The following is a 19,435-nucleotide window of genomic DNA, read 5'->3' as shown; positions in this document are numbered from 1 at the left end:
TCAACTGTACATGGTAATACCCAACTTCTCAAGAAGTCAAACGTCTAATTATTTAATAATCCATAACACCTCCAAAAAAAAGGAAAACAAGCAACTGTTCTAAAATTTCTAGGTTTAGATGAAAACTTGCTCTATATCACTTATTCTTCCCAACACTTTTTAATCAAAAAAAAATTCACAAGAGATTGAGAATTATAAAAACCTTGGAATCTAAAAATACTGAACAAAAATCTCTGAGACATTAAGAATAAATTCCATAAATCAAAGTACAGAATAGTAACATGAGACAGAAAAAGAGGATACTTGTACCACCTAACAATTTACCCCATTTTAGAGAAAACCAGTTTCACTAGCCACAGCTAGCTCATGCCCAACCCTCACCTCCATTAATACCCATCAGAATTTCTCTACATCTCTCAATAAACAGTTGGCATTTCATCTATTAATAGGTGAGGAGAGAGAGGGAGAGTGGGGAACAGTAAGCAGTAATCATAATACAGCATGGTAATTTAAAAATTAAAAAACTGTATAAAATTCTTATCACAAGAAAAAAAATCTGTAACTAGGTTTGATGACAGATATTATTAGACTTACCGTGGCAATCATGTCACAATACTCACAAATACCAAATCATTACATTGTATAGCTGAAACTAATATAATATCATATCTTAATTATATCTCAATAAAAAATAAAGAAATAAATTTTTTTTTGGTCTTTTGTCCTTTTAGGGCTGCACTCGCAGCATATGGAGGTTCCCAGGCTAGGGGTCTAATCGGCCCTGTAGCTGCTGGCCTACACCAGAGCTACAACAACACCAGATCCAAGCTATGTCTGCAACCTACACCACAGCTCATGGCAATGTCAGATCCTTAACCCACCGAGCGAGGTCAGGGATTGAACCTGCATTCTCATGGTTCCTGTACTGATTCGTTTCCGCTGTGCCACGACAATGGGAACTCCAGAAATAAAATTCCTTTTTCTTTTTTTTTTCTTTTTTTTTTTTTTTTTGTCTTTTTGCCTTTTCTTGAGCTGCTTCTGCGGCATATGGAGGTTCCCAGGCTAAGGGTCAAATCAGAGCTATAGCCACCGGCCTACACCAGAGCCACAGCAACGCGGGATCCGAGCCATGTCTTCGATGCACACCACAGCTCACGGCAACGCCGGATCCTTAACCCACTGAGCAAGGCCAGGGATCGAACCCACAACCTCATGGTTCCTAGTCGGATTCGTTAACCACTGCGCCACGACAGGAACTCCCAGAAATAAAATTCTTATAAAAACAAGGAGTTAATGCAATTCCAATTAGAAATTCCAATAGAATTCTTTTTTGGAATAAAATACTGCTTCTGAAGTTCAAACTAGAGGAATGATTAGATATAGACAATAAAACGGAAAAGAGAAAACTACCCTAAAAAAAGATCTAAAGGAACACTTACTGAATTTCTGGACGGGGAGAAACAGACTAATGAGTCATTTGAGAATGATAGATAGACTATGTAAAAACGTGAAACTTCTGTATTTTTAAAAATCTCATTAAAATTAAAAAATAAACTAAGAAAAACATTTGCGAAAGTATGTCAAAGGATTTTTAGTATCTAGGTATCTTTTTAATAACTTGTTTCCACTATGTTCAAAGAAGGTACTCCATTATTTCAAGCCTTTGAATTTTGTCAAGGTTTATTTTATCGTCTAGCATATGGTCAATTTTGGCAAGAGTCGTTTGTGCTAGGAAAAGACATACACTCTGCAGTTCTCTGTGCAATGTTCTACATGTATGAATTAGGTCAAATTTGTTGATCATAGTGTTCAAATCTCTATCCTTACTAATGTTTGTCTCTTGTTTCAGCAGTTATTAAGAAAATTGGGTTAAAATCCCCAGCTACAACTATGGCTCCATCTAGTCCTCTTTGTAGTTCTGCCACTCTACAAAAAGATAGGGAGAGAGAAGGAGAGATTTAATATTGTCTCATAAGATCCTTACAAATTTAGATTTCTTTTTGTCTTAGTTTGAGTTCTCCCCAAAATGCAGATTTCAGGGCAGGTAGGTAATTGGAAGTGATCCCAGGAAGCACAGTGAAGAAATGGAGAGCGAGATCCAGAGAAGGAAGTAAAGCCAATAAAATATGTTACTGGGTTGATTTCTGCAGTAAGCAGCTGGAGCCAAATCCCATAGGAAACTCACCAAGGAATCAAACAGAATATGTTTCAGAATTGTCCTTCTAAGGGATAAGATGTTGGAGAATTTATCCACTGATCCCAGTCCCTCCACTGGAAGGGAGTGTTAACTGCCCCACACTCCCAATTTCACCTGAACATCTTTCTAAGTTTCCAGAAGGAGAAGCATAGTATAGTAAGATGCTGGCAGTACACAGTAAACTATATGTAATATGCTGGTGAAATCAGGGGGCAAAGAAGATGTGACATAGGCCACAACTGCTATAGTTACCTATCCTGAGATTTCATATTTTATCATTATAAAGTGTTTCTCTTGAACTTTAATAATGGTCACTGATTATGCTTCAATTATGGTTTTTCTAATGTGAATATAGATAAACCATATTTCTAGTCAAAGTGTTTGCATAACATGTATTTTTACATTTTACTTTCAACTTTGCTGTATCTTTATAAACATCAGATGATTGAGTTCAATTATTTTTACCCAGTTGGACAACTTTTGTTTTCTAATTAGGCCATTCAGTACAGTTACATTTAATGGACATCTTTGGATTTAAATCTATCATCTTATTAAGCGCTACTTGTACTTAATACGCTCTACGTTCCTATGTTCCTTTTTCTCTCCTTTCTTGCCTTCTGTGGAAATGATAACTTCTTATTTCATTTTTCTCCTTCTACTAGCTTGGAAGATACATACTTTTAATGGTTCTCTCAAGATTAAAACATAGGTCTGTGACATAATAAATCCAATGTTAACTAGTAGTTTTACCGATTACCAGGCAACCCAAGGACTAAGCAACACTTTAATTCCATTCGCCTCCCCAACAACTTGACTGAAATGCCATCATAGTTCTACATACATGTTCAACTTAATGTTCTTCTTGTTACATACAGTCAATATTCATCTAAATTTGCTTACATGTTTACTGTAACCTTTCATTTCTTCCTTTACCTCTTGAGCTTCCATTTAGGATCACTTTCCTTCTGCGTAAGGAACATTCTTTATTATTTCCTTGGTGCAGGTCTGCTAGTTACAAATTCTCTCAATTTTTGTAGATCTGAAAATATCTTTACTTCATCTATAGTCTGGGTATAGAATTTGTTTCTGGTTTGGGAGGGAAAAAAAGAGTCATTTCTTTGTGGACATCATTCTATTGTCTTTTGGCTTTCACTGTTTTAGTTGACAAGTCAACTGTTAGGAGCTGCTTATAGGTCATCTTTTTTTCTTGGTAAATATCTTGTTTTTTTCTTTGATTACTTTTCAGATTTTTTCTTTGTCTTTAGTTTTCAACCTAGGTAAACATTTCTGTTTATTTCTCTTGCTTGAGGTTCTTGGACTTCTTAAGTACATGGCCCTTCCTCACTTTGAGTAAAATCTCAGCCACTTTATCTTCAAATATTCCTTCCTCCCATTCTCATGCTTTTTTCTCCTTCAGGGATTCCCAGAGCATTCATATTAGACCTTCTCACTGTATCCTTTTTCTCTTACCCTCTCTTCTATATTTCCCATCATTCTGTCCACGCTTTATTCCAAACACTTCTTCTGTCCTATCTTCCAGTTCAGCAATTATCTCTTAATCTTTAAGGCCTTAATTTCAATCATTCTGTTTTTCAGCATTATGATTTCCACTCATCTTTTAATAGTTTCCAATTCTTTCCTGGAGGTTGCCACTCTCAAATATGAATAAGTTGTTCTTTGGGCTAGCTGTATAGCTATCCTCTTGGGAACTCCTTTCACCATTATTCTAGAGGCTTGTCCTGGCTCTTCCTCTTTTTACTTTTTTTTTTAACTAACTCTTTGTCATCTTCTTCATAAGTGTACATCTCATTTTCATAGAACATACTTTTGAGATCTTATATCTGAAAATATCTTTACTCTCTTTTCACATCTCATTGAAAGAGTGATTGGCTGTAGAAGTTAGTAGTAAACTCGACTCAGGATGTCTTTAGTTACTATGAATATTTTAGACTTTAACATTTTGTAAAAGCAGACTGGGTGTGCATGGAGGACACAGTTAGGTTAGATTTTTTAAAATGTATTTGAAATCAAGTGCTAACGAGATAGGGAAGAATTACCAAACCAGAATCTGGGCCATGCTAAAAGTTGAGGGAGGTGAGCCTTGGGTTTAGGGCAATTATTAGCTAAAACTAGAAAAGGCAGCTGAGAGGATGAGAGGTCAAATGGGGATTTTGATAACTTTGAGAAACTAAGAAGATAAAAGATTTCATGCCCAATATCACTCAAAACCCCTCCTGCTTTGAGCTGGGACCCTGAAAGGCTGCGCCCTAGGAGTAAGGATGGGACATATGTAGAAGAGGCCTTCTTGAAATTGCCACTCAGATGCAGACACTAGAATCTCTGAAATCAGTTTAAGATGATCTTAGAATGTTACTGCCTGTCCCCAGGCATCTCTGAAGTGCTAGGGCTTCCAGGAACTTGGAAAAAGCAACTTAAAATTTCTCCAAAGGAAAAAACATCATTCTGGGTCTTAAATTATTTCCTCAAATAATTTTGCAAATATAGTGCTTGATACTCACTCAGAAAGTAACCCTAGGGAGTTCCTGTCGTGGCTCAGTGGTTAACAAATCCGACTAGGAACCATGGGGTTGTGGGTTCGACCCCTGGCCTTGCTCAGTAGGTTAAGGATCCGGCATTGCCATGAGCTGTGGTGTAGGTTGCAGATGTAGCTCGGATCCCGCGTTGCTGTGGCTGTGGTGTAGGCCGGTGGCTACAGCTCCGATTTGACCCCTAGCCTGGGAACCCCCATATGCTGCGGGAGCAGCGCAAGAAATGGCAAAAAGACAAAAAAAAAAAAAAAAAAAAAAAAAAAAAAAGACAGATGCAATAAGAGATACAGATCCATGGCAAATCTAGACCTTGGCATTATCAATTCTTCCTATCATTGGGAAGGTGCATTTAAAAAAAAAAGCAAATAAAAAGATACAGTTACTAATTTCCAGGAAAACAAAAACATTGTACAAGAAATAAGTTTGATTATTATTATGCTACTTGATTCAGCTATGAATAGTATTTACCATCTTAATGATGTAAATACTGAATACTGACCAAACCAAAAATTAAGATATACAACCCTTGGAGTTCCCTTCGTGGCGCAGTGGTTAACGAATCCGACTAGGAACCATGAGGTTGCGGATTCAGTCCCTGGCCTTGCTCAGTGGGTTAACGATCCGGTGTTGCCGTGAGCTGTGGTGTAGTTTGCAGACGCGGCTCGGATCCCGCGTTGCTGTGGCTCTGACGTAGGCTGGCAGCTACAGCTCCGATTAGACCCCTAGCCTGGGAACCTCCATATGCCATGGGAGCGGCCCAAGAAATGGCAAAAAGACAAAAAAAAAAAAAAAAAGATATACAATCCTGACAGGATAACGGGATGGGAATCATATGTGAGAAAGCAAAGCCCTAATTTTTCATAATAGCAGGTCATTAGATAAATAGTTAAAACTGAAAATTAAAAAACATTACCATAAAATGTTATTTAGAAATATGAGGAGAATACCAAGAGAAAGAACTAAAGACACTGAAATACCGCCTCAGAGAAGCAAAGGTCAGAGGACTAGGGCAAACGATCACTTTTTTCCCTTATGAGCCTTGTAGAACCATTTTTCTTTTCATTTACTACATGAGGCAAGCCTAAATATTAAATGTGAAAAAAGACTGCTTAATTTATTTACCAGCATCTGGTTTATAGTCAGCACATGACAATATTTAAATATGTTAAAGAAAAAAAGAGGTAAAAAGAGGTTAATTGCTGAAAGGGTGGCATTAGGTAGGGAAATGGGGGCCAAGGTTTGAAAACCATCAGTATGGATGATATCATTTTAAATACAATTTGGGGAGCCATCAGTATGGGTGATATCATTTTAAATATAATTAGGAGATCAAGATGGCAGAAGAGTAAGACGTGGTGCTCAACTTCTCCAATATACACATTAAAAAAAAAATCATCTACATGTAGAACGATTCACATAAAACATCTACTGAACACTGGCAGAAGACTTTAAACATCCAAAAGGAGCAAGAAACCCTCCACACTAACTGGGTAGAACAAAAGGGAAAAGAGAGAGAAGGGAAAATAAAGGAATCAGGATGGGACCAGCACTCCTGAGAGGGAGCTGTGAAAGAGGCAAGTAATCCACACCACGGGAGGCCACCTAACTGGTGGGGAGACCAGCTGGATATTGAGAGGGAACCTCAAAGCCTTGGAGAAAATTGCAGCAGCCAAACTGAGGAAGGCAAAGCAGAGAGAAAGCCACACAAACCGCTGGTACTACTGCACCCAGACACCACAGCCTGAGACCCTTGGGCCGGGGCTGTGTGCTGAGACTCAAGCTCCGGGGAAGAGTACCAATGAGAGGACTAGGGTTGGCTGTGTGGAGACAACTTAAGATGCTAGGGAACAGTCTGCCATGGGCTAGAGAGAAGAACAAAACAGCAGAAAGAACCCAGGAGGAGGGCTGGGCCCACAAGAGAAGCAAGGCACCATTGTTGGGGACCAGGAGGAGGAGGGGTGGGACCACAATAGGAACATCTTTCTCTGCACACATGCAGGCACTTAGGTGGTAGAGCGCTCTTGCAAGGGCTGTGGATGGTGGGGACAAACCATGGCAGCCATCTCAGATTCCAGAGATGGCTGTGGCCCACCTCCACTAAGGGTCTGAGAACCAGCACCACCTGCTGCCCTGTAACTGCAGAGGAGGGCACTGAAACTGAGCACCACCCTTTGTCGCTCTCACTCCCCTGGGAATGCACACACCCAATCAGGACATCAGGCAGAAAACCAAATGAAAAAAACATGAAAGCAGTATAAAAGACCTGTGGGATAATATAAAGCAGGCCAATCTAAGCATAATAGGGATCCCAGAAGGAGACAAAAAAGTAAAAGGAATTGAAAATATATTTGAAGAAATTTTGGGTGAAAACTTTCCAATCTAAAGGAAATAGATATCAAGATACAGGAAGCACCAAGGACCCCACACAAGTGAAACTCAAACAGACCTACACCAAGATATATTATAATAAAAATGGCAAATGTTAAAGATAAGGAGTGGATTCTAAAGGAGCAAGAGAAAAAGAGTTAATTATAAGGGAACCCCCATAAGGGTATCAGCTGATTTCTCTATAGAAACACTACAGGCCAGAAGAAAACAGCAAGATATATTCAAAAATTTGCAGCCTCGAATACTCTACCCACCAAGAATATCACTTAAAATAGAAGGAGAAATAAAGAATTTCTCCAACAAACAAAGACTAAAAGAGTATAGCAATACTGAACCCATTCTGAAAGACATACTGAAAGGGCTCTCCTAAATAAAAGGTAAGGAGAAATAGGATGGAGGAAATCACAATTGGAAAGTAATCACTTAAATAAGCCAGTATACAGATCTAAACAAACAAACAAACAAAACTACTGTGAAAGTGACAATAAACCCAAGGAACAGCAAAATGATAAACATGAAGATGTAAAAAAGCACACCAAGGAGTTCCCGTCGTGGCGCAGTGGTTAATGAATCCGACTAGGAACCATGAGGTTGCGGGTTCGGTCCCTGCCCTTGCTCAGTGGGTTAACGATCCGGCGTTGCCATGAGCTGTGGTGTAGGTTGCAGACGCGGCTTGGATCCCGCATTGCTGTGGCTCTGGCGTAGGCCGGTGGCCACAGCTCCGATTAGACCCCTGGCCTGGGAACCTCCATATGCTGCAGTGCAGCCCTAAAAAGACAAAAAGACAAAAATACAAAAAAAAACAAAAAAACAAAAACAAAAAAAAAAAAGAAATACAAGATTTAAAACTTAAGCAAGCAGAGATGCAAAATACGATAACTGAAATAAAAAATTCATTAGAAGCAACCAACAACAGAATACAGGAGGCAGAACAAATAAGCGAGGTGGAGGACAGACTAATGGAAATCACCGATGTGGAACAAAAAATAGAAAAAAAGATTGAAAAGAAATGAAGACAGTCTAAGAGATCTCTGGGACAACGTTAATCTCACCAACATCCGTGTTACAGGGGTGCCATAAGAAGAAAAGAGAAAGGACAGAAAAAATATTCCAAGAGATAAGGAACCACTCACTAAAATCCAGGAAGGACAATGAGTACCACATAAAATAAACTCTGAGATACATATTAATCAAACTGACCAAAATTAAAGACAAAGAGAAAAGCAGCTAGGGAAAAAAAAAAAAATAACATAAAAGGGAACCCTGATGAGGTTATCAGCAGATTTTTTTCAGCAGAAACTCTGCAGGCCAGAAGGGAATGGCATGATGTGCTTAACATGATGAAAGGAAAAAACCTCCACCTTCCTTACTTTACCCAGAAAGCTCTCATTTCAGATTTGAAGGAGAAATCAAAAGCTTTACAGATAAGCAAAAGCTAAGAGAATTCAGCAACACTAAACCAGCTTTAAAACAAATACTAAAGGAACTTCTCTAGGCAGAAAAGAAAAGGCCACAACTAGAAACAAAAATACCACAAATGACAAGGTTCACCAGTAAAGCATATATGCAGTAAAGATAGGAGATCATCCACACACAATTATGCTACCAAAATCAGAACTCGAGAGAAGAGGAGGGGTACAAATGCAGGACACTGCCGATGCACTTGCAATTAAGAGACCAAAAACTTAAAACAATCATGTGTATATACAGACTCCTATATCAAAACTTCAGAGTAACTGCAAACCAAAAATCTACAACTGATACACACACAAATAAGAAATATCAACTCAAATACTAAAGACAGTCATCAAACCACAAGAGGAGAGAACAAGAGAAGAAGGGAAGAAAAAAGAGCAACAAAAACAAACCCAAAACAGTTACTAAAATGGCAGTAAGAACATACATATCAATAATTACCGTAAATGTTAATAGACTAAATGTCCCAACCAAAAGACACAGGCTGGCTGAATGGATACAAAAACAAGACCCATATGTGTGCTGTCTTCAAGATAGCACTTCACTTCTAGGGACACATACAAATTGAAAGTGAGAGGATGGAAAAAAATATTCTATGCAACGGGAATCAAAAGAAAGGTGGAGTAGCAATACTCATATCAGACAAAATAGACCTTAAAATAAAGAATATTATAAGAGACAAAGAAGAACATTACATAATGATCAAAGGATCAATCCAAGAAGATATAACAATTGTAAATATATATGCACCCAACATAGGGTCACCTCAATATATAAGGCAACTGCTAGCAACCTTAAAAGAAGAAATGACCAATAACACAATAATAGCAGGGGACTTTAACACCCCACTTACAGCAATGGACAGATCATCCATACAGAAAATCAACCCAGAAACACAGGCCCGGAATGAAGCATTAGACCAGATGGACTTAATAGATATATATAGGACATTCCATCCAAAAGCAGCAGAATACACATTCTTCTCAAGTGCACATGGAACATTCTCTAGGATTGATCACATTCTAGGCCACAAATCAAGCTTTGGTAACTTTAAGAAAACTGACATCAAATCAAGCATCTTTTCTAACCACAATGCTATTCAACTGGAAATAGACATTGAGAAAAAAAACCTGCAAAAACCACAAACACATGGAGACTCAACAACATGCTATTAAACAACCAATGGATCACAAAAGAAATCAAAGAGGAAATTAAAAAGTACCTAGAAGCAAAGGACAACAAAGATACAACACTCCAAAACCAATGGGATGCAGCAAAAGGAGTTCTAAGAGGTAAGTTTATAGCAATACAAGCCTACCTAAGGAAAGAAAAAGCTCAAATAAACAGCCTAACTTTGCATCTAAAGCAGCTAGAGAGAGAACAGACAAGACCTAAAGTTAGCAGAAGGAAAGAAATCATAAAGATTAGAGCAGAAATCAATGAACTAGAAATGAAGAAAACCATAGAAAAGATCAATGAAACTAAAAGCTGGTTCTTTGAAAAAATCAACAAAATTGATAAACCCTTAGCCAGACTTATCAAGAACAAAAGAGATGATTCAAATCAATAAAATTAGAAATGAAAAAGGAGAGGTCAAAATGGACATCACAGAAATACAAAGGATCATAAGACACCACTACATGCAACTATATGCCAATAAAATGGAAAACCTAGAAGAAATGGACACATACTTAGAAAAGCACAATCTTCCAAGACTAAACCAAGATGAAATAGAAAGGATGAATGAAGCAATCCCAAGTACTGAAACTGAAACTGTGATTAAAAAAAAACTTCCAACAAACAGAAGTCCAGGACCAGATGGCTTCACAGACAAATTCTATCAAACATTTAGAGAAGAGCTAACACCTATCCTTCTGAAACTATTCCAAAAAATTGCAGAGGAAGGAACACTCTCGAACTCATTCTATGAGGTCACCATCCCCCTGATACCAAAACCAGACAAAGATATCACAAAAAAAGAAAATTATAGGCCAATTTCACTGGGGAACATAGATGGAAAAATCCTCAACAAAATAACTATCAAACTGAATCCAGCAATACATTAAAAGGATTGTATATCATGATCAAGTGGGATTTATCGCAGGGATGCAAGGATTCTTCAATACCTGCAATTCAATCAGTGTCATACATCATATTAACAAACTGAAGAATAAAAACCATATGATCCTGTCAGTAGATGCAGACAAATCCTCTGACAAACCCCAACACCCTTTTCTGATAAAAACCCTTCAGAAAGTGGGCATAGAGGGAACCTACCTCAACATAATAAAGGCCAAATATGACAAACCCACAGCTAACATCAATGGCGAAAAGCTGGAAGAATTCTACTGAGATCAGGAACAAGACAAGGATGCCTGCTCTCAGGACTACTATTCAGCATAGTATCAGAAGTCCTAGCTATGGCAATCAGAGAAGAAAAAAAAATAAAAGGAATCCAAATTGGAAAAGCAGAAGTAAAAGTATCACTATTTGCAGATGACATGATACTATACCTAGAGAATCCTAAAGACTCTACTGAAAACCTGTTAGAGCTCATCGATGAATTTGGAAAAGTTGCAGGACACAAAATTAAAACACAGAAATTGACTACATTTCTATATACTAACAATGAAAGATAAGAAAGAGAAATTAGGGAAATGATCCCATTTATCATCACATCGAAGAGAATAAAATACTTAGGAATAAACATACCTAAAGAGACAAAAGACCTGTACTCTGAAAACTATAAGATGCTCATGAAAGAAATCAAAGACGACACAAACAGATGGAAAAACATACCACGCTCTTGGATTGGAAGAATCAAAATGACTATAGTACCCAAGGCAATCTACAGATTCAATGAAATCCTTATCAAATTACCAAGGACATCTTTGCAGAACTAGAACAAAATATTTTAAAGTTGTTTGGAAGCACAAAAGACCCAGAATAGCAAAGCCATTCTGAGAAAGAAAAATGGAGTTGGAGGAATCAGTCTCCTCAACTTCAGACTATGCTACAAAACTAGTCATCAAAACTGTAAGGTACTAGAAATATAGATCAGAGGAACAGGATAGAAAGCACAGAATTGGGAGTTCTCATTCGTGGCGCAGCAGAAACAAGTCCCAACTAGGAACCATGAGGTTGCAGGTTTGATCCCTGGCCTGGGCTCAGTGGGTTAAGGATCTGGTGTTGCCCTGAGCTGTGGTGTAGGTCACAGTTGTGGCTCACATCTGTGTTGCTGTGGTTGTGGCGTAGGCCAGCAGCTGTAGCTCCAATTTGACCCCTAGCCTGGGAACCTCCATATGCCAGGTGCAGCCCTAAAAAAAAAAGCAAAAAGAAAGAAAGCCCAGAATTAAACTCATGCACCTACAGTCAACTCATCTATGACAAAGGAGGCAAGACTATACAATGGAGGAAAGACAGCTCCTTCAGTAAGTGGTGCTGTGAAAACTGGACAGCCACATGTAAAAGAATGAAACTAAAATACTCTTTAATACCATACACAAAAATAAACTCAAAATAGATTAAAGACCTAGATATAAGACCAGATACTATAAAACTCTTAGAGGAAAACATAGGCCAAACACTCTCCAGCATAAACCACAGCAACACCTTCTCAGATACACCTCTTAGAGTAATGACAATAAAAACAAAAATAAACAAATGGGACTTAAACAAACTTAAAAGTTTCTGCACAGCAAAGGAAACCCTAGACAAAACAAAAAGACAACCCACAGAATGGGAGAAAATATTTGCAAATGAAGCAATTGACAAGGGATTAATCTCCAAAATTTATAAACACCTTCTGCAGTTCCATACCAAAAAAACAAACAACCCCATGAAAAAAATGGGCAGACAATTCTCCAATGAAGACACACAGATGGCCAAAAATCACATAAAAAGATGTTCAACATCACTAACTACTAGAGAAATGCAAATCAAAACCACTGTGAGGTACCACCTCACACCAGCCAGAACAGCCATCATCAAAAAGGCTATAAACAATAGAGACTGGAGAGGGTGTCCAGAAAAGGGAACCATATTACACTGTTAGTGGGAATGTAAATTGGTGCAACCACTGTGGAAAACAGTATGGAGATTCCTCAGAAAACTAAAAATAGAATTACCATTTGAGAAATAGCAACAACAACAACAACAAAAAAAAAGAATTACCATTTGATCCAGCAATCCTACTCCTGGGCATCTATCTATCCACAGAAAACCATGACTCAAAAGATACATGTATTCCAATGTTCTTTGCACCACTATATACAATAGCTAAGACATGGAAACAACCTAAATGTCCATTGACAGAGGCGTGGATAAAGAAGATGTGGTATATATAAACAATGGACTATTACTCCGCCATTAAAAGGAAAGAAATAATGGCATTTGCAGCAACATGGATGGACCTAGGAATTGTCATGCTAAGTGAGGTCAGTCAGACAGTGAGACACCAACATCATATGCTATCACTTATATCTAAAAAAAAGGACACAATGAACTTCTTTGCAGAACAGATACTGACTCACGGACTTTGAAAAACTTATGGTTTTCAAAGGAGACGGGTTGGGGGGTGGGGGATGTGCTGGGGGTTTGGGATGGAAATGCTATAAAATTTGGTTGTGATTATCACTGCACAACTATAAATATAATAAAATTAATTGAGTAATAAAAAAAACTATGAGATTAAAAAAAAAAAAAACCCAAAAGCAGTTCTTAGAGGGAAGTTCATAGTGATAAAGGCCTTCCTCAAAAAAGAAGAAAAATCTCAAATGGACAACTTAACCTACTACCTAAAAGAATTAGAAAAAGAAGAACAAAAAAAACCCTAAAGGCAGAGGAACGAAGGAAATCACAAAGATCAGAGAGGAAATCAAGAAAATAGAGATTCAAAAACAACAGGAAAAAAAAAATCAATAAAACCAAGAGGTGGTTATTTGAAAGGGTCAACAAAATCAACAAACCTCTGGCCAGACTCACCAAGAAGAGGGAACCCAAATAATCAAAATAAAAAATGAAAAAGGAGCAATCTCAACAGATACTGCAGAAATATAAAAAACCATAAAAGAATACTATGAACAATTATATGCCAACAAATTTGACAACGTAGAAGAAATGGACAGCTTTCTTGAGACATAGAGCCCATCAAAACTGAATCAAGAAATATATCATTTGAACAGAAATTACTAGAAATGGAACTGAATATGTAATAAAAACAGTCCCCACAAACAAAATTCCAGGACCAGGTGGCTTCATAGGCAAATTCTACCAAACATACAAAGAACTTATACCCTATCCTTCTTAAACTTTTCCAAGAGGTTGAAGAAGAAAGAACATTCCCAAAGACATTCTATGAAGCCACCATCACCCTAATACCAAAACCAGACAAAGATACTACCAAAAAAAAAAATTATAGGCCAGTATCTTTAATGAATATAGATGCAAAAATTCTCAACAAAATTTTAACCAACCAACTGAATCCAACAACACATAAAAACATCATACACCATGTCCAAGTGGGATTCATTCCAAGTTCAACATAAGCAAATCAATCAACGTCATCCACCATATTAACAAAAAAAGTCAAAAACCACATGACCATCTCAATAGATTCAGAAAAAGCATTTGACAAAACCCATCATCCATCCATGATAAAAATTCTTACCAAAGTGGGTATAGAGGGAACATACCTTGCCATAATAAAAGCCATTTATGACAAAGCCACAGCCAATATAATACTCAACAAATAAAAGCTGAAAGCCTTCCCGCTAAAATCTGGATCAAGACAAGAATGCCCACTCTCACCACTTTTTTTTTTTCCTTACCACTTTTATTTAAATAGTACTGGAAGTCCTAGCCACAGCAATCAGACAAAGAAAAGAAATAAAAGGTATCCAAACTGGACGAGAAGAGGTAAAACTGTCACTGTATGCAGATGACATGATACTATATACAGAAAACCCTAAGGATTCCATGTAAAATAAATGATCGATGAATTCAGCAAAGTAGCAGGATACAAAATTAGCATTCAAAATCGGCTGCATTTCTGTATACAAACAATGAAATATTAGAAAAGGAATATAAAAATACAATACCTCTTAAAATCACACTTCCAAAAATTAAATACCTAGTAATAAACTTGACCAGGAGGTGAAAGACTTATATGCTGAGAACTATAAAACATTAATGAAGGAAATTAAAGGGGATTCAAAAATGCAGAGATACTCCATGCTCCTGGATTGGAAGGATTAATATCGTTAAAATGGCTATATTACCCAAAGCAATCTACAGATTCAATGCAATCCCTATCAAATTATCCATGACATTTTTCACAGAACTGCAACAAACAATCCAAAAATTTATGAAACCATAAAGGACCCCTAATTGCCAAAGCAATCCCGAGGAGAAAAAACTAAGCAGGAGGGATAACTCTCCCAGACTTTAGGCAATGTTACAAATGGTAATCAAGACAGTGTGGTACTGGTAATCAAGACAGTGTGGTACTGGTACCAAAACAGACATATAAACCAGTTGAACAGAATAGAGAACCCAGAAATAAACCCAGACATTTGTGGTCAATTAATCTTCAACAAAGAAGTAAGAATATAAAATGGAAAAAGTCACTTCAGCAAGTGGTGCTGGAAAAACTAGAAAGCTGCATGTAAATCAATGAAACTAGAACATACCCTCATACCATGAACAAAAATAAATTCAGTATGGCTTAAAGAATTAAACACAAGGTAAGACACCATAAAATCCTAAAATAGAACACAGGCAAAACATTCTGACATTAACCATACAAATATTTTCTTAGGTCAGTCGCCCAAAGGAATAGAAATAAAAACAAAAAATAAACCAATGGGACCTAATCAAACTTGCAAACACAGCAAAGGAAACCATAAAAAAAAAAAAAAAAAAAGACAACCTAAGGAATGGGAGAAAATAATTGCAAACATGCAACTGACAAGGGCTTAATCTCCAAAATAAACAAACAACTCATACAACTCAACAGCAAAAATACAAACAACCCAATTGAAAAACGGGCAGAAGACCTAAAAAGACATTTCTTCAACAAGCACATGGAAAAATGCTCAACATCACTAATTATTAGAGAAATGCAAATTAAAACTACGATGAGGTACCACCTCACGCCAGTCAGAACAGCTACCACTAATAAGTCTACAAATGCTAGAGAGGGTTCGGAGATAAGGGAATCCCTCCTAAACTGTTGGTGGGAATGTAAACTGGTAAAACACTATGGAAAACAATATAGAGGTACCTTGGAAAACTAAATATAGAACTACTACATGATCCAGCAATCCCTCTCCTGCGCATATATCCAGACAAAACTTTCATTCAAAAAGACATGCACACCTACATTCACTGCTGCACTATTCACAATAGCCCAGATACGGAAACAACCTAAATGTCCATTAACAGATGAATGGATTGAGATGTGGTATAACACACAATGGAATACTACCCAGCCATAAAAAAGACAAAATAATGCAATTTGCAGCAACATGGGTAGAACTAGAGACTCATACTAAGTGAAGCAAGTCAAAAAGAGAAAGACAAATACCATATGATATCACTTATAACTGGAATCTAATATATGGCACAAATGAAACTATCTATAGAAAAGAAATAAACTCATGGACATGGAGAACAGGCTTGTGGTTGCCGAGGGGGAGAGAGTGGGACAGACTGGGAGTTTGGGATTAGTAGATGCAAACTATTCCATTTGGAGTGGATAAGCAATCAGATTCTGCTGAGTAGTACAGGGAACTACATCCAATCACTTGTGATGGAACATGATGGAAGATAATATGAGTAACTGGGTCACTTTGCTGTACAGTAGAAATTGCCAGAACACTGCAAATCAACTATAATTTAAAAAATTATTACAGTGGGAAAATAAAAAAAAATTAAAAAAATTAAAAATTAGTAAATAAATACAATTTAGAGTTTTCAAAGTGGTTTCTTAAATAGTAACTCAACCTTCACACTAGGACATAGAGATTATATCCTAATTTTACACATGATGAAACAGGCTTAGAGAGGTTAAATTATTTGTCCAAGCCCATTTAACTGAAAAAAGGCACAGCCAGGACTCAAAATTCCTTACTTGTTTCATTGGTTCTACCTGCTGCTCTATAGAGCATTAGGAGGTAACATCAGCAAAAATGTCCATTAAAACCAATCCAATCCCAACAGCATAATCAGAAAACATATAAAGCATTCACTTAAAAAACGAGTTGTTGGGAGTTTCCATCATGGTGTAGCAATGAATCTGACTAGTATCCATGAGGATGCAGGTTTGATCCCTGGCCTTGTTCAGAGGGTTAAGGATCCAGTGTTGCTGGCAGCTGTAGCTTGGATTCGACCCCTAGCCTCGGAACTCCCATATGCCTCGGGTGTGGCTCTAAAAAAGCAAAAAAGAAAAAAAAAAAAGGAAAAGAAAAGAAAAGCGTTCTTTATACTAGTATTCCTCCAAGTATGATCTGGAGATGGGCTGGAGCTGGTCACAACAGCAATCAAACATGAGATTAGAACCTTGAAGCAAAATGTGAATCAAATACATTACAAAACACTGTTTAGTGCAACTGCCATTTTTATACAGCAAAACCTTCAGTGAGGTAAAAGACGCAATGCACTGATTTAGATTCTGGTCCAAGGCTTTTATCTCACATGGACCTGTCATTTGAGTAGCACTGGTTTATACCACAGGACTAGCTGCTTCTAGGCCTGAAACTTTCAAACAAATAAAAATGATGAAAACTTAAAAGCCCTATATTCTAGTTCTTCTATCATGTACAGATCAAAGTAGATTATAAACATGTTATCACCAATAATACAGTGAAATTACAATTTCACAGACAAACTCTATGGAATAGATTCCTTTAATTAGCACTTTATCTCTAGAAACGTAATCAACTTTCAGCAACCCAATCAATGAAGCAGCAAATCAACCAGTCAGCTACATTTCTAAATATCTTTTAAGTCCTCAGACCAAATTTGTACTACTCAAATCCTTACCAAGGAACCTATCTATATAATCCCTTTAATTTCTCTTTAAAGTATTAAGTACAGACATACCTCAGAGATACTGCAGATTCCTTCTGGACCACCAAAATAAAGCAACTATTGCAATGAAAACAGTCACATGAATTTTTTAGTTTCCCAGTGCATGTGAACATTATGTTTACACTGCACTGTAGTCTACTAGGGGTGCAAAAGCATCATGTTTAAAAAACAATGTACATGTCTTAATTTTAAAAATACTTTATTGTGTTTTTTTGTTTGTTTGTTTGGTCTTTGGTCTTTTTAGGGCCGCACTCGTAGCACATGGAGGTTCCCAGGTGAGGGGTCTAATCGGAGCTGTTGCTGCCAGCGTACACCACAGCCACAGCAATGCTGGATCCAAGCCCTGTCTGCGACCTACACCACAGCTAACGGCAACGCCAGATCCTTAGCCTACTGAGCAAGGCCAGGGATCAAACCCACAACCTCATGGTTCCTAGTTGGATTCGTTTCTGCTGCATCACGACGGGAACTCCTAAAAATACTTTATTGTTCAAAAAATGCTAACCATAATCTGAGCCTTCAATGAGTCATAATCTTTATGCTGGTAAAGAGTTTGAAATATTTTAAGAATTACCAAAATCTGACAGAGACAAGAATCACTCAAATGATGTTGGGAAAATGGTGCCAAGAGTTGTTCAACACAAGGCTTTCGCAATCCTTCCACACACCATCTGCAAAGCACCGTACAGCAAAGTGCTAATAAAACAAGGCCTGCCTGTAATGCAGTAATGCCCTTGACATCAAAACTAAGCTACAGGAATAAGTTTAAACAGCTTCAGAGTGACTATTCTCATGATTATACATGAGGTAATTCTCTTAATTTGTGCTTCTAACAAAATAAACAACTTAGATATCTAGATATACAGTTAACCCCTGAACAACATGGGTTTGAACTGCACAGGTCGCCTTATACATGGACGTTTTTCAATAAATATGTACTACAGTACTATAACAAGTACTATAACATCTGAAGTTCATTGAATCCATGTGTTCAAAACTAGATACGAGGGCCAACTGCAAAGTTATATGTGGATTTTCAACTGCATGGGGGATCAGTGCCCCTAACTCCCAGGCTGTTCAAGGGTCAACTGTACAGTGTTTTTTAACTAGGAAACTGCTATTACTTTTAACTTACTAAACAGAACTTCTGTTGTTTTATGAAGAGAAATAAAGGAAGTGGTAACTAAAGTACCCTGCCAAAGAGTATTGACCCTACCTAAATTACAATTTTGAAAAAGTCAAATATGATTGTGATTCCATATACTTTTTCACCCCCTTCTATATCTTTGCATAAAGTGCAACTTCAAAATATCCTCTCAAAAGTCTACCCAAATTTTAAAGTGAATTCCAGTTTAGCAAGTGGCATTCTCAGAACACTGAATCTAACACAGCCAATGTTCCTATGTACAGTTGACCCCTGAACAACATGGTTGAAATGCATGGGTCCATTTATACAAGGACTTTTTCAATAAATACTACAGTACTACATAAATTCACAAATGTGGAATAACAGACAAGGAGAGTTAGCTACAATGTTATACATGGATTTGACTGCGTTTAGCTATAAAGTTATACATGGATTAGAAGCCCCTGGCCCCCATACTGTTCAGCAATCGACTGTACTACTTTGACCCAAAATGCAAATGGCCAACCATTAAGATTCTCTTGACATTGAAATTAAAACAAAACAAAACAAAAACCAAAAAACCACTTTATGAAAACTAACTCCTTCCCT

General features: G+C 37.3%; 1 protein-coding gene across 50 annotated transcripts in view; it reads right to left on the bottom strand.

Moving 5' to 3' along the window:
- CEP63 (centrosomal protein 63) overlaps positions 1 to 19,435 on the bottom strand; it is a 100,818-nt gene that overhangs the window by 62,322 nt on the left and 19,061 nt on the right. The window lies entirely within an intron of this gene.

The sequence above is a fragment of the Sus scrofa genome, chromosome 13 (genome assembly GCF_054392235.1).
Source record: "Sus scrofa isolate SSC_HxYL_T2T_F1_AM1 chromosome 13, Sscrofa_HxYL_maternal_Yorkshire_Landrace_v2.0, whole genome shotgun sequence".
NCBI lineage: Eukaryota > Metazoa > Chordata > Mammalia > Artiodactyla > Suidae > Sus > Sus scrofa.
Note: the sequence above shows the minus strand (reverse complement) of the source record. Positions and strands in the feature narration are given on the sequence as shown.